At 26.7% G+C, this 14,401-nt stretch overlaps 1 protein-coding gene across 1 annotated transcript in view; it reads right to left on the reverse strand.

Moving 5' to 3' along the window:
• LOC126734913 (protein madd-4) overlaps nucleotides 1-8,183 on the reverse strand; it is a 531,919-nt gene extending 523,736 nt beyond the window's left edge. Inside the window, exon 1 of the mRNA XM_050438751.1 lies at nucleotides 7,896-8,183. The gene's annotated coding sequence lies outside the window, so the exon portion shown is untranslated. The remainder of the gene's footprint in view (nucleotides 1-7,895) is intronic.
• Nucleotides 8,184-14,401: the final 6,218 nt, after the last annotated feature.

The following is a 14,401-nucleotide window of genomic DNA, read 5'->3' on the forward strand; positions in this document are numbered from 1 at the left end:
GGTCTACTTTTTATTTTTTTTTAAATAGAACAATTTGTTTTTAGAAATTGATTTGTACTTGTTTAAAAATAAAACTAAACCCATTTTTAATCAAGGAAATAAAAATTCAGGGTCGTTTTTATTTTTAACGAAATATTTCATCTCAAAATTAAAAATTAATTTTTTTTTTAAGGCTTTTTCTATTTTTTAATTTTCTTTGAACAAAAAAAGTCGTTCGTAGGTTGATTTGTACTTTTTTTTTAAATAAAATTAAACTCACTTTAAATAAAAGTATAAAAATTCAGAGTCGTTTTTATATTTAATGAGATATTTAGTCTCAAAGTCAAAAATTGTATTTTTTTTTTGGGGAATCGCTCTACTTTTTAATTTTTTTCAAATAAAAAAATTTGTTCTTGGGAGTTGATTTATACTTTTTTGAAAATAAAATTAAACCCATTTTTAACTAAGAGAATAAAAATTTAGGGTCGTTTTTATATTTAACGAGATATTTAGTCTCAAAGTCAAAAATTGTATTTTTTTTTTAGGGAGTCGCTCTATTTTTTAATTTTTTTCAAATAAAAAAATTCGTTCTTAGGAGTTGATTTGTACTTTTTTAATAATAAAATTAAACCCATTTTTAATCAAGAGAATAAAATTTTAGGGTCGTTTTTATCTTTAACGAGATATTTAGTCTCAAAATCAAAAATTGTATTTTTTTTTTTGGGGAATCGCTCTACTTTTTAATTTTTTTTTAAATAAAGAAAGTCATTCTTGGGGGTTGATTTATACTTTTTTGAAAATAAAATTAAACCCATTTTTAATCAAGAGAATAAAAATTTAGGGTCGTTTTTATATTTAACGAGATATTTAGTCTCAAAGTCAAAAATTGTATTTTATTTTTGGGGAATCGCTCTACTTTTTAATTTTTTTTAAATAAAAAAATTCGTTCTTAGGAGTTAATTTGTACTTTTTTAATAATAAAATTAAACCCATTTTTAATTAGGAGAATAAAAATTTAGGGTCGTTTTTATATTTAACGAGATATTTAGTCTCATAGTCAAAAATTGTATTTTTTTTTTGGGGAATCGCTCTACTTTTTAATTTTTTTCAAATAAAAAAATTCGTTCTTGGGGGTTGATTTATACTTTTTTGGAAATAAAATTAAACCCATTTTTAATTAAGAGAATAAAAATTTAGGGTCGTTTTTATATTTAACGAGATATTTAGTCTCAAAGTCAAAAATTGTATTTTTTTTTTGGGGAATCGCTCTACTTTTTAATTTTTTTCAAATAAAAAAATTCGTTCTTGGGGGTTGATTTATACTTTTTTGAAAATAAAATTAAACCCATTTTTAATCAAGAAAATAAAAATTTAGGGTCGTTTTTATATTTAACGAGATATTTAGTCTCAAAGTCAAAAATTTTATTTTTTTTTTGGGGAATCGCTCTACTTTTTAATTTTTTTTTAAATAAAGAAAGTCATTCTTGGGGATTGATTTATACTTTTTTGAAAATAAAATTAAACCCATTTTTAATCAAGAGAATAAAAATTTAGGGTCGTTCTTATATTTAACGAGATATTTAGTCTCAAAGTCAAAAATTGTATTTTTTTTTTGGGGGGAATCGCTCTACTTTTTAATTTTTTTCAAATAAAAAAATTCGTTCTTAGGAGTTGATTTGTACTTTTTTAATAATAAAATTAAACCCATTTTTAATCAAGAGAATAAAAAATTAGGGTCGTTTTTATATTTAACGAGATATTGAGTCTCAAAGTCAAAAATTGTATTTTTTTTTTTGGGGAATCGGTCTCCTTTTTAATTTTTTTCAAATAAAAAAATTCGTTCTTAGGAGTTGATTTGTACTTTTTTAATAATAAAATTAAACCCATTTTTAATCAAGAGAATAAAAATTTAGGGTCGTTTTTATATTTAACGAGATATTTAGTCTCATAGTCAAAAATTGTATTTTTTTTTTGGGGAATCGCTCTACTTTTTAATTTTTTTTAAATAAAAAAATTCGTTCTTAGGAGTTGATTTGTACTTTTTTAATAATAAAATTAAACCCATTTTTAATCAAGAGAATAAAAATTTAGGGTCGTTTTTATATTTAACGAGATATTTAGTCTCAAATTCAAAAATTTTATTTTTTTTTTGGGGAATCGCTCTACTTTTTAATTTTTTTCAAATAAAAAAATTCGTTCTTGGGGGTTGATTTATACTTTTTTGGAAATAAAATTAAACCCATTTTTAATTAAGAGAATAAAAATTTAGGGTCGTTTTTATATTTAACGAGATATTTAGTCTCAAAGTCAAAAATTGTATTTTTTTTTTGGGGAATCGCTCTACTTTTTAATTTTTTTCAAATAAAAAAATTCGTTCTTGGGGGTTGATTTATACTTTTTTGAAAATAAAATTAAACCCATTTTTAATCAAGAAAATAAAAATTTAGGGTCGTTTTTATATTTAACGAGATATTTAGTCTCAAAGTCAAAAATTTTTTTTTTTTTTGGGGAATCGCTCTAATTTTTAATTTTTTTTTAAATAAAGAAAGTCATTCTTGGGGATTGATTTATACTTTTTTGAAAATAAAATTAAACCCATTTTTAATCAAGAGAATAAAAATTTAGGGTCGTTCTTATATTTAACGAGATATTTAGTCTCAAAGTCAAAAATTGTATTTTTTTTTTGGGGGGAATCGCTCTACTTTTTAATTTTTTTCAAATAAAAAAATTCGTTCTTAGGAGTTGATTTGTACTTTTTTAATAATAAAATTAAACCCATTTTTAATCAAGAGAATAAAAAATTAGGGTCGTTTTTATATTTAACGAGATATTGAGTCTCAAAGTCAAAAATTGTATTTTTTTTTTTGGGGAATCGGTCTCCTTTTTAATTTTTTTCAAATAAAAAAATTCGTTCTTAGGAGTTGATTTGTACTTTTTTAATAATAAAATTAAACCCATTTTTAATCAAGAGAATAAAAATTTGGGGTCGTTTTTATATTTAACGAGATATTTAGTCTCAAATTCAAAAATTTTATTTTTTTTTTGGGGAATCGCTCTACTTTTTAATTTTTTTCAAATAAAAAAATTCGTTCTTGGGGGTTGATTTATACTTTTTTGGAAATAAAATTAAACCCATTTTTAATTAAGAGAATAAAAATTTAGGGTCGTTTTTATATTTAACGAGATATTTAGTCTCAAAGTCAAAAATTGTATTTTTATTTTGGGGAATCGCTCTACTTTTTAATTTTTTTCAAATAAAAAAATTCGTTCTTGGGGGTTGATTTATACTTTTTTGAAAATAAAATTAAACCCATTTTTAATCAAGAAAATAAAAATTTAGGGTCGTTTTTATATTTAACGAGATATTTAGTCTCAAAGTCAAAAATTTTATTTTTTTTTTGGGGAATCGCTCTAATTTTTAATTTTTTTTTAAATAAAGAAAGTCATTCTTGGGGATTGATTTATACTTTTTTGAAAATAAAATTAAACCCATTTTTAATCAAGAGAATAAAAATTTAGGGTCGTTCTTATATTTAACGAGATATTTAGTCTCAAAGTCAAAAATTGTATTTTTTTTTTGGGGGGAATCGCTCTACTTTTTAATTTTTTTCAAATAAAAAAATTCGTTCTTAGGAGTTGATTTGTACTTTTTTAATAATAAAATTAAACCCATTTTTAATCAAGAGAATAAAAAATTAGGGTCGTTTTTATATTTAACGAGATATTGAGTCTCAAAGTCAAAAATTGTATTTTTTTTTTTGGGGAATCGGTCTCCTTTTTAATTTTTTTCAAATAAAAAAATTCGTTCTTAGGAGTTGATTTGTACTTTTTTAATAATAAAATTAAACCCATTTTTAATCAAGAGAATAAAAATTTGGGGTCGTTTTTATATTTAACGAGATATTTAGTCTCAAAGTCAAAAATTGTATTTTTTTTTTGGGGAATCGCTCTACTTTTTAATTTTTTTTAAATAAAAAAAGTCATTTTTGGGGATTGATTTGTACTTTTTTGATAATAAAATTAAACCCATTTTTAATCAAGAGAATAAAAATTTGGGGTCGTTTTTATATTTAACGAGATATTTAGTCTCAAAGTCAAAAATTGTATTTTTTTTTGGGGCATCGCTCTACTTTTTAATTTTTTTTAAATAAAAAAAGTAATTTTTGGGGGTTGATTTATACTTTTTTGAAAATAAAATTAAACTCATTTTTAACTAAGAGAATAAAAATTTAGGGCCGTTTTTATATTTAACGAGATATTTAGTCTCAAAATCAAAAATTGTATTTTTTTTTTTGGGGAATCGCTCCACTTTTTAATTTTTTTTTAATAAAAAAATTCGTTCTTAGGAGTTGATTTGTACTTTTTTAATAATAAAATTAAACCCATTTTTAATTAAGAGAATAAAAATTTAGGGTCGTTTTTATATTTAACGAGATATTAAGTCTCAAAGTCAAAAATTGTAATTCTTTTTTTGGGAAATCGCTCTACTTTTTAATTTTTTTCAAATAAAAAAATTCGTTCTTAGGAGCTGATTTGTACTTTTTTGATAATAAAATTAAACCCATTTTTAATCAAGAGAATAAAAATTTGGGGTCGTTTTTATATTTAACGAGATATTTAGTCTCAAAGTCAAAAATTGTATTTTTTTTTGGGGCATCGCTCTACTTTTTAATTTTTTTTAAATAAAAAAAGTAATTTTTGGGGGTTGATTTATACTTTTTTGAAAATAAAATTAAACCCATTTATAACCAAAAGAATAAAAATTTAGGGTCGTTTTCATATTTAACGAGATATTTAGTCTCAAAGTCAAAAATTGTATTTTTTTTTGGAGAATCGCTCTACTTTTTAATTTTTTTTAAATAAAAAAAGTCATTTTTGGGGGTTGATTTATACTTTTTTGGAAATAAAATTAAACCTGTTTTTAACTAAGAGAATAAAAATTTAGGGTCGTTTTTATATTTAACGAGATATTTATTCGTAAAGTCAAAAATTGTATTTTTTTTTTGGGGATTCGCTCTACTTTTTAATTTTTTTTAAATAAAAAAAGTCAATCTTGGGGGTTGATTTATACTTTTTTGAAAATAAAATTAAACCCATTTTTAATCAAGAGAATAAAAATTTAGGGTCGTTTTTATATTTAAGGAGATATTTAGTCTTAAGGTCAAAAATTGTATTTTTTTTTTGGGGAATCGCTCTACTTTTTAATTTTTTTTAAATAAAAAAATTTGTTCTTGGGGGTTGATTTGTACTTTTTTGATAATAAAATTAAACCCATTTTTAATTAAGAGAATAAAAATTTAGGGTCGTTTTTATATTTAACGAGATAGTTAGTCTCAAAGTCAAAAATTGTATTTTTTTTTGGGGAATCGCTCTACTTTTTAATTTTTTTTTAATAAAAAAAGTCATTCTTGGGGGTTGATTTATACTTTTTTGGAAATAAAATTAAACCCGTTTTTAATTAAGAGAATAAAAATTTAGGGTCGTTTTTATATTTAACGAGATATTTAGTCTCAAAGTCAAAAATTGTATTTTTTTTTTGGGGGGAATCGCTCTACTTTTTAATTTTTTTTAAATAAAAAAAGTTATTCTTGGGGGTTAATTTATACTTTTTTGAAAATAAAATTAAACCCATTTTTAATCAAGAGAATAAAAATTTAGGGTCGTTTTTATATTTAACGAGATATTTAGTCTCATAATCAAAAATTGTATTTTTTTTTGGGGGAATCGCTCTACTTTTTAATTTTTTTTAAATAAAAAAATTCGTTCTTAGGAGTTGATTTGTATTTTTTTGGAAATAAAATTAAACCCATTTTTAATTAAGAGACTAAAAATTTAGGGTCGTTTTTATACTTAACGAGATATTTAGTCTCAAAGTCAAAAATTGTATTTTTTTTTTGGGGAATCGCTCTACTTTTTAATTTTTTTTAAATAAAAAAAGTCATTCTTGGGCGTTGATTTATACTTTTTTAAAAATAAAATAAAACTCACTTTTAACTAAAATAAAGTTGATTGTATAATTTTGCCTTTATTACGTCAAGAGATATCAACCAGTTACTGCAAGCTTGACCCAATAAGGACCTAATGACGTGAAGAAAAATTCTTTGAGAGAGATAATTTTGATAAAAAATCAAATATCTCCAGTGATATTGAGTTTGGAGCTTTAATAATTGCAAGGTTATATAAATAGGTCATTATTAATCAAATAAAGGAAGTTCTGTATAAGAATTTCCATAAAATGCCCATAAATCAGTAACTTTTTCATTTCATTCAGATTTTTTCAAAATTTTATGGTATATATTAAGGAAAAACAGTGTTTTTTGAGAAACACGTTTTTAAGGAACCCCTAGTTATTTTACTACATACTCCTATTTATTTTTTGACACTAATTATTCCTCTTAAATGTTTCTGAAAAGTCCATAGTGTGTTTGTTAAACACTATGGGAATATTCGAGGAATCTTTATGGAATATATTGTGCTATCAGGTTAACTTTTGATGTAATTTTTTATTTATTCCAGGCACTTAAAAATCACATAAATTCGCAAAAATTATCAATTTTATTTAAGCTCAATATAGATAAATTTGAAATAAAAACAATTTTTTGGTTAGTTCGGTTTGATAGTACCTTTTGTATTTCAATAAATCATCCCTTATTTACTTTCAAGCTTGAGGCAATAAAAACCACGCAATGACGCATATGACGCAATAGCACCTAAATCGTTGATCCTATGTAAAAATGTAAAACAATTCTTATAAGTAATCACTTATGCTTATAATAAGTATCATCATAAGTCAACTACCCAAGAAGATATAAACAATTTCTCTGCCGTAGTTTCTTTGAAAATGAGAATTTTAGTAAAAGGTCAAATATCTCTAGTTGATAATTGCAAGGTTCTATAAATATATCATTATTAGTCAAATAAAGTTCAGTACATATTTTTTCCGAAAATGCCTATAAATCAAAAATTAGTTAATAAAAAATTGTGATAACTTGTATGCAAATTTAAAGAATGCAATTCTGTTAAACACCTCATTCAGATTTTTTAAAAATTTTATCCTGTATTAACAAAAAACAGTGTTTTAAGGGAAACATGTTCTCTAGGAACCCCTAGTTATTTTACTACACACTCCTATTTATTTTACCATTTAAAAGTGCTGTTAAAAAAAACTAATTAAATTTAACTACTTTTAATGCTAAAAATCATGCTGACGAATATTATATTTGGTTACCAACGAAATTTGCGCCCGTTGTATTTTATTTAACATTATTTAAAATGTTTTGGCATTTCGCCGAAAATATTAATTTATTTGTACGGGGATAAAATGCAAATCGGATCCTACGAGATAACCGAATATATGCATTTCGTGTTTATTCAATTTTGACGTTTTTGAATTACTACTGTTGCTCGTTTAATTATCTCTATTGTTTATTTTTTTTATGATTGAATAATTATTTATTTAATAGAAAATTAGTTTTTGGATTTTAAATGCTGACTAATTGACATATTATTTAATCGGAGAAAGAGCATTTTTAATTTGATATGAGAACGATTATTGCACCTCATACACTTTTTGAGTATGTAATTTCATAGTAATTTTTAAAACATGGATTTGAGGATAAAAACGTTGTCGAAATTTTATATTTATCAATCACATATCACGAGTATTCGAACTTCCAAGAATTCCAGGAATATTTAAATCGCTTACATGAATTATTCCCTAAATGTTCCTGGAGTGTTGGGTAAACTCCACATGAATATTCGAGGAATGTTTATCAAATATGTAACATTTATTTTACTAAAGTGAGCTGAATAGATTTAGACAGACTTTCAATTATTGAAAAAAAGCAGCAAAAAAAACAATTTAATGTAGCAACTAATAATAGTTCCCTATATATTTTCATATTGTAAAAACTTACAAAAACCAATACAAAGTCTCCTCTTAAGCTCCCAAAATCAGCACTTTCCTTAGTCCAAACTACACTAAAACTTTTTTTTTAAAAATTGTAATTAAAGTCAACAAAAACAGTGAAAAAAAAAAGACACAAACAAGTTCGCCAAAAAGGTCGCTTTTGCACGCGAAAAAAACCCGCTCGAAAAGTGTCTCTATCGCACGCGGGTCGTAACTGCTCTAACTTACGTAGAGTTTGAGCCTCAATCTGAACCGTGAGCGTTCGCGAACGCGACCGAGAAACGAATGCGGCATCGCATCGGATCGCATCATCGTTATCGACCCGATTTTCCTCTTCTCCATATTACTCGATGCCGATGCTACTGCTGCTCCTGCTCCTGCTCATGTTGCTGCTGCTGCTGCTTCATTCTTCATTTGCATGCTCTTCTATGAACTTTTTTGCTCATCTTTAGATATGAAAATGGGATTAAAAAGCTGCAACAAAAATTCTGAAAAGAAATTTGTAATTTTTTTTTAAAGTTTTAAGTTGTTTCTAAAAGGCCAGAGGTCGAAAGCTGCGATAGCTATGACCTTATGGATGGTGTCACTGGAATCAGGACATATATGTTTTATGTCTTCAACGTCCAATTATTTGTTAATTAATTAAGTTTTTTAATATATTGTGGATGCCATTTTTATTGAATTTTAGTTGTTTTAACCTTTTAACCTTGTCTGAGGTACTAGATCTGTAAGATGGATTTTAATACCTTTTGTATTTTAACAATTTGAATCTATAATAATAATCCTTGGTTCTTTTATAGTATCGCTGTTGATGTACATGTTATATGTCCGAAACATGTAGGATTAATATTTTAAATAAATTTAGTGGAGGATGACCGAAGTATCTTTAATTACCCATTAAAAAGATAAAAATTAAGCAACTCCCCCAAAATCCCGTATTTATTTTCTCGTAAAAGTCCGACATACGACATGACTAAGAAGAAGAAGAATTCTCTATATAGCCGAGTTCCCATTATGCAAACGGCAATAATAGAGGGTCGAAATAAAAGTGGATTTATCGGTGTGTCGCGAAACTGCGCGGAGCCCTATTAACAACGTTAAAAATCTCCCCGAGAAAAAGCGGAAAAATAACGAAAAAAGCGAATGTCGCGATCGCGTGCCAAGATTTTTCTATTTTCTCCGTAGTCGACGACTGGAGGAGGGAAAATAATAAAAACGGAATTATGGATGGTATATGTGCACTTGTATGTAGTACATACATGATAATGTCGTCGCAGAAGGGTTTCTTGGAAACGGATATGGGGATTATCCTTTTTTATACTCGTTATTTCACATGTTTAAATTGTTGAAAAGAGCAAAAAAATTGACACGGGATTTATATATTTTGTTCTTCTTAAACTCGATTACTACACCTCAAATATTTGTTTAAATTCTTCTGAAAAATCACTGTTTTTCGTTCATATTATCCGATCTAATAGCGCTGTTTTTATATTAAATATTTATATATAAAGCTATATCCAAATTAAATAAACAGTGTTATTAAATTAAACATTGAATATATATTTTCTGCAAAAACATTGTTTTTCATTAACATATTCCTTATTCCCTCCCTATACTAGGACGCCAGCTACAAACCCTTGAATAAAAATATATTATCAAAGTGATTTAAATGAAATTTTGTAGGGACGTTAAAAAAGGTACTAGTATTATTATAACGCAAAAACGAAGTAATTCGGCTCATTAAAACGCGAGTTATAAGCCAAGGAACTCAAAACAATTTTTTGAGTTTTGCTACACTGGGACGGCATCTACAAAAACTTGAATAAAAAATTTATCATTAAAAGGATTTAAATGAAATTTTGTAGGGACGTTAAAAAAGGTACTAGTATTATTATAACGCAAAAACGAAGTAATTCGGCTCATTAAAACGCAAGTTATAAGCCAAGGAACTCAAAACAATTTTTTGAGTTTTGCTACACTGGGACGCCATCTACAAAAACTTAAATAAAAAATTTATCATTAAAAGGATTTAAATGAAATTTTGTAGAGACGTTAAAAATAGTACTAGTATTATTATAACGCAAAAACAAAGTAATTCCGTTCATTAAAACGCGAGTTATAAGCCAAGGAACCCAAAACCATTTTTTGAGTTTTGCTACACTGGGACGCCATCTACAAAAACTTGAATAAAAAATTTATCATTAAAAGGATTTAAATGAAATTTTGTAGGGACGTTAAAAAAGGTACTAGTATTATTATAACGCAAAAACGAAGTAATTCGGCTCATTAAAACGCGAGTTATAAGCCAAGGAACTCAAAACAATTTTTTGAGTTTTGCTACACTGGGACGCCATCTACAAAAACTTGAATAAAAAATTTATCATTAAAAGGATTTAAATGAAATTTTGTAGGGACGTTAAAAAAGGTACTAGTATTATTATAACGCAAAAACGAAGTAATTCGGTTCATTAAAACGCGAGTTAAAAGCCAAGGAACTCAAAACAATTTTTTGAGTTTTGCTACACTGGGACGCCATCTACAAAAACTTGAATAAAAAATTTATCATTAAAAGGATTTAAATGAAATTTTGTAGGGACGTTAAAAAAGGTACTAGTATTATTATAACGCAAAAACGAAGTAATTCGGCTCATTAAAACGCGAGTTATAAGCCAAGGAACTCAAAACAATTTTTTGAGTTTTGCTACACTGGGACGGCATCTACAAAAACTTGAATAAAAAATTTATCATTAAAAGGATTTAAATGAAATTTTGTAGGGACGTTAAAAAAGGTACTAGTATTATTATAACGCAAAAACGAAGTAATTCGGCTCATTAAAACGCGAGTTAAAAGCCAAGGAACTCAAAACAATTTTTTGAGTTTTGCTACACTGGGACGCCATCTACAAAAACTTGAATAAAAAATTTATCATTAAAAGGATTTAAATGAAATTTTGTAGGGACGTTAAAAAAGGTACTAGTATTATTATAACGCAAAAACGAAGTAATTCGGCTCATTAAAACGCGAGTTATAAGCCAAGGAACTCAAAACAATTTTTTGAGTTTTGCTACACTGGGACGCCATCTACAAAAACTTGAATAAAAAATTTATCATTAAAAGGATTTAAATGAAATCTTGTAGGGACGTTAAAAAAGGTACTAGTAATATTATAACGGAAAAACGAAGTAATTCGGTTCATTAAAACGCGAGTTATAAGCCAAGGAACCCAAAACAATTTTTTGAGTTTTGCTACACTGGGACGCCATCTACAAAAACTTAAATAAAAAATTTATCATTAAAAGGATTTAAATGAAATTTTGTAGAGACGTTAAAAATAGTACTAGTATTATTATAACGCAAAAACAAAGTAATTCCGTTCATTAAAACGCGAGTTATAAGCCAAGGAACCCAAAACCATTTTTTGAGTTTTGCTACACTGGGACGCCATCTACAAAAACTTGAATAAAAAATTTATCATTAAAAGGATTTAAATGAAATTTTGTAGGGACGTTAAAAAAGGTACTAGTATTATTATAACGCAAAAACGAAGTAATTCGGCTCATTAAAACGCGAGTTATAAGCCAAGGAACTCAAAACAATTTTTTGAGTTTTGCTACACTGGGACGGCATCTACAAAAACTTGAATAAAAAATTTATCATTAAAAGGATTTAAATGAAATTTTGTAGGGACGTTAAAAAAGGTACTAGTATTATTATAACGCAAAAACGAAGTAATTCGGTTCATTAAAACGCGAGTTAAAAGCCAAGGAACTCAAAACAATTTTTTGAGTTTTGCTACACTGGGACGCCATCTACAAAAACTTGAATAAAAAATTTATCATTAAAAGGATTTAAATGAAATTTTGTAGGGACGTTAAAAAAGGTACTAGTATTATTATAACGCAAAAACGAAGTAATTCGGCTCATTAAAACGCGAGTTATAAGCCAAGGAACTCAAAACAATTTTTTGAGTTTTGCTACACTGGGACGGCATCTACAAAAACTTGAATAAAAAATTTATCATTAAAAGGATTTAAATGAAATTTTGTAGGGACGTTAAAAAAGGTACTAGTATTATTATAACGCAAAAACGAAGTAATTCGGTTCATTAAAACGCGAGTTAAAAGCCAAGGAACTCAAAACAATTTTTTGAGTTTTGCTACACTGGGACGCCATCTACAAAAACTTGAATAAAAAATTTATCATTAAAAGGATTTAAATGAAATTTTGTAGGGACGTTAAAAAAGGTACTAGTATTATTATAACGCAAAAACGAAGTAATTCGGTTCATTAAAACGCGAGTTAAAAGCCAAGGAACTCAAAACAATTTTTTGAGTTTTGCTACACTGGGACGCCATCTACAAAAACTTGAATAAAAAATTTATCATTAAAAGGATTTAAATGAAATTTTGTAGGGACGTTAAAAAGGTACTAGTATTATTATAACGCAAAAACGAAGTAATTCGGCTCATTAAAACGCGAGTTATAAGCCAAGGAACTCAAAACAATTTTTTGAGTTTTGCTACACTGGGACGCCATCTACAAAAACTTGAATAAAAAATTTATCATTAAAAGGATTTAAATGAAATTTTGTAGGGACGTTAAAAAAGGTACTAGTATTATTATAACGCAAAAACGAAGTAATTCGGTTCATTAAAACGCGAGTTAAAAGCCAAGGAACTCAAAACAATTTTTTGAGTTTTGCTACACTGGGACGCCATCTACAAAAACTTGAATAAAAAATTTATCATTAAAAGGATTTAAATGAAATTTTGTAGGGACGTTAAAAAAGGTACTAGTATTATTATAACGCAAAAACGAAGTAATTCGGTTCATTAAAACGCGAGTTAAAAGCCAAGGAACTCAAAACAATTTTTTGAGTTTTGCTACACTGGGACGCCATCTACAAAAACTTGAATAAAAAATTTATCATTAAAAGGATTTAAATGAAATTTTGTAGAGACGTTAAAAATAGTACTAGTATTATTATAACGCAAAAACAAAGTAATTCCGTTCATTAAAACGCGAGTTATAAGCCAAGGAACCCAAAACCATTTTTTGAGTTTTGCTACACTGGGACGCCATCTACAAAAACTTGAATAAAAAATTTATCATTAAAAGGATTTAAATGAAATTTTGTAGGGACGTTAAAAATAGTACTAGTATTATTATAACGCAAAAACAAAGTAATTCCGTTCATTAAAACGCGAGTTATAAGCCAAGGAACCCAAAACCATTTTTTGAGTTTTGCTACACTGGGACGCCATCTACAAAAACTTGAATAAAAAATTTATCATTAAAAGGATTTAAATGAAATTTTGTAGGGACGTTAAAAAAGGTACTAGTATTATTATAACGCAAAAACGAAGTAATTCGGTTCATTAAAACGCGAGTTAAAAGCCAAGGAACTCAAAACAATTTTTTGAGTTTTGCTACACTGGGACGCCATCTACAAAAACTTGAATAAAAAATTTATCATTAAAAGGATTTAAATGAAATCTTGTAGGGACGTTAAAAAAGGTACTAGTAATATTATAACGGAAAAACGAAGTAATTCGGTTCATTAAAACGCGAGTTATAAGCCAAGGAACCCAAAACAATTTTTTGAGTTTTGCTACACTTGGACGCCATCTACAAAAACTTGAATAAAAAATTTATCATTAAAAGGATTTAAATGAAATCTTGTAAGAGTGTTAAAAAAACTCCCAGAAATAGTTTAAGATCAAAAACAAGTAAATCAAAGTATTAAAACGCGTGTTATAGGCAAGTGAACCTAAAACAATTTTTCCAGTTTTGCTATACTAGGACGCCAGCTACAAACCCTTGAATAAAAAATGTATTATCAAAGAGATTTAAATGAAATTTTGTAGGGACGTTAAAAAAGGTACTAGTATTATTATAACGCAAAAACAAAGTAATTCGGTTCATTAAAACGCGAGTTATAAGCCAAGGAACCCAAAACAATTTTTTGAGTTTTGCTACACTGGAACGCCATCTACAAAAACTTGAATAAAAAATTTATCATTAAAAGGATTTAAATGAAATTTTGTAGGGACGTTAAAAAAGGTACTAGTATTATTATAACGCAAAAACGAAGTAATTCGGTTCATTAAAACGCGAGTTAAAAGCCAAGGAACTCAAAACAATTTTTTGAGTTTTGCTACACTGGGACGCCATCTACAAAAACTTGAATAAAAAATTTATCATTAAAAGGATTTAAATGAAATTTTGTAGGGACGTTAAAAAGGTACTAGTATTATTATAACGCAAAAACGAAGTAATTCGGCTCATTAAAACGCGAGTTATAAGCCAAGGAACTCAAAACAATTTTTTGAGTTTTGCTACACTGGGACGCCATCTACAAAAACTTGAATAAAAAATTTATCATTAAAAGGATTTAAATGAAATTTTGTAGGGACGTTAAAAAAGGTACTAGTATTATTATAACGCAAAAACGAAGTAATTCGGCTCATTAAAACGCGAGTTATAAGCCAAGGAACTCAAAACAATTTTTT

Source organism: Anthonomus grandis, chromosome 4 (assembly GCF_022605725.1).
Source record: "Anthonomus grandis grandis chromosome 4, icAntGran1.3, whole genome shotgun sequence".
In the NCBI taxonomy this organism is placed as follows: Eukaryota; Metazoa; Arthropoda; class Insecta; order Coleoptera; family Curculionidae; genus Anthonomus; species Anthonomus grandis.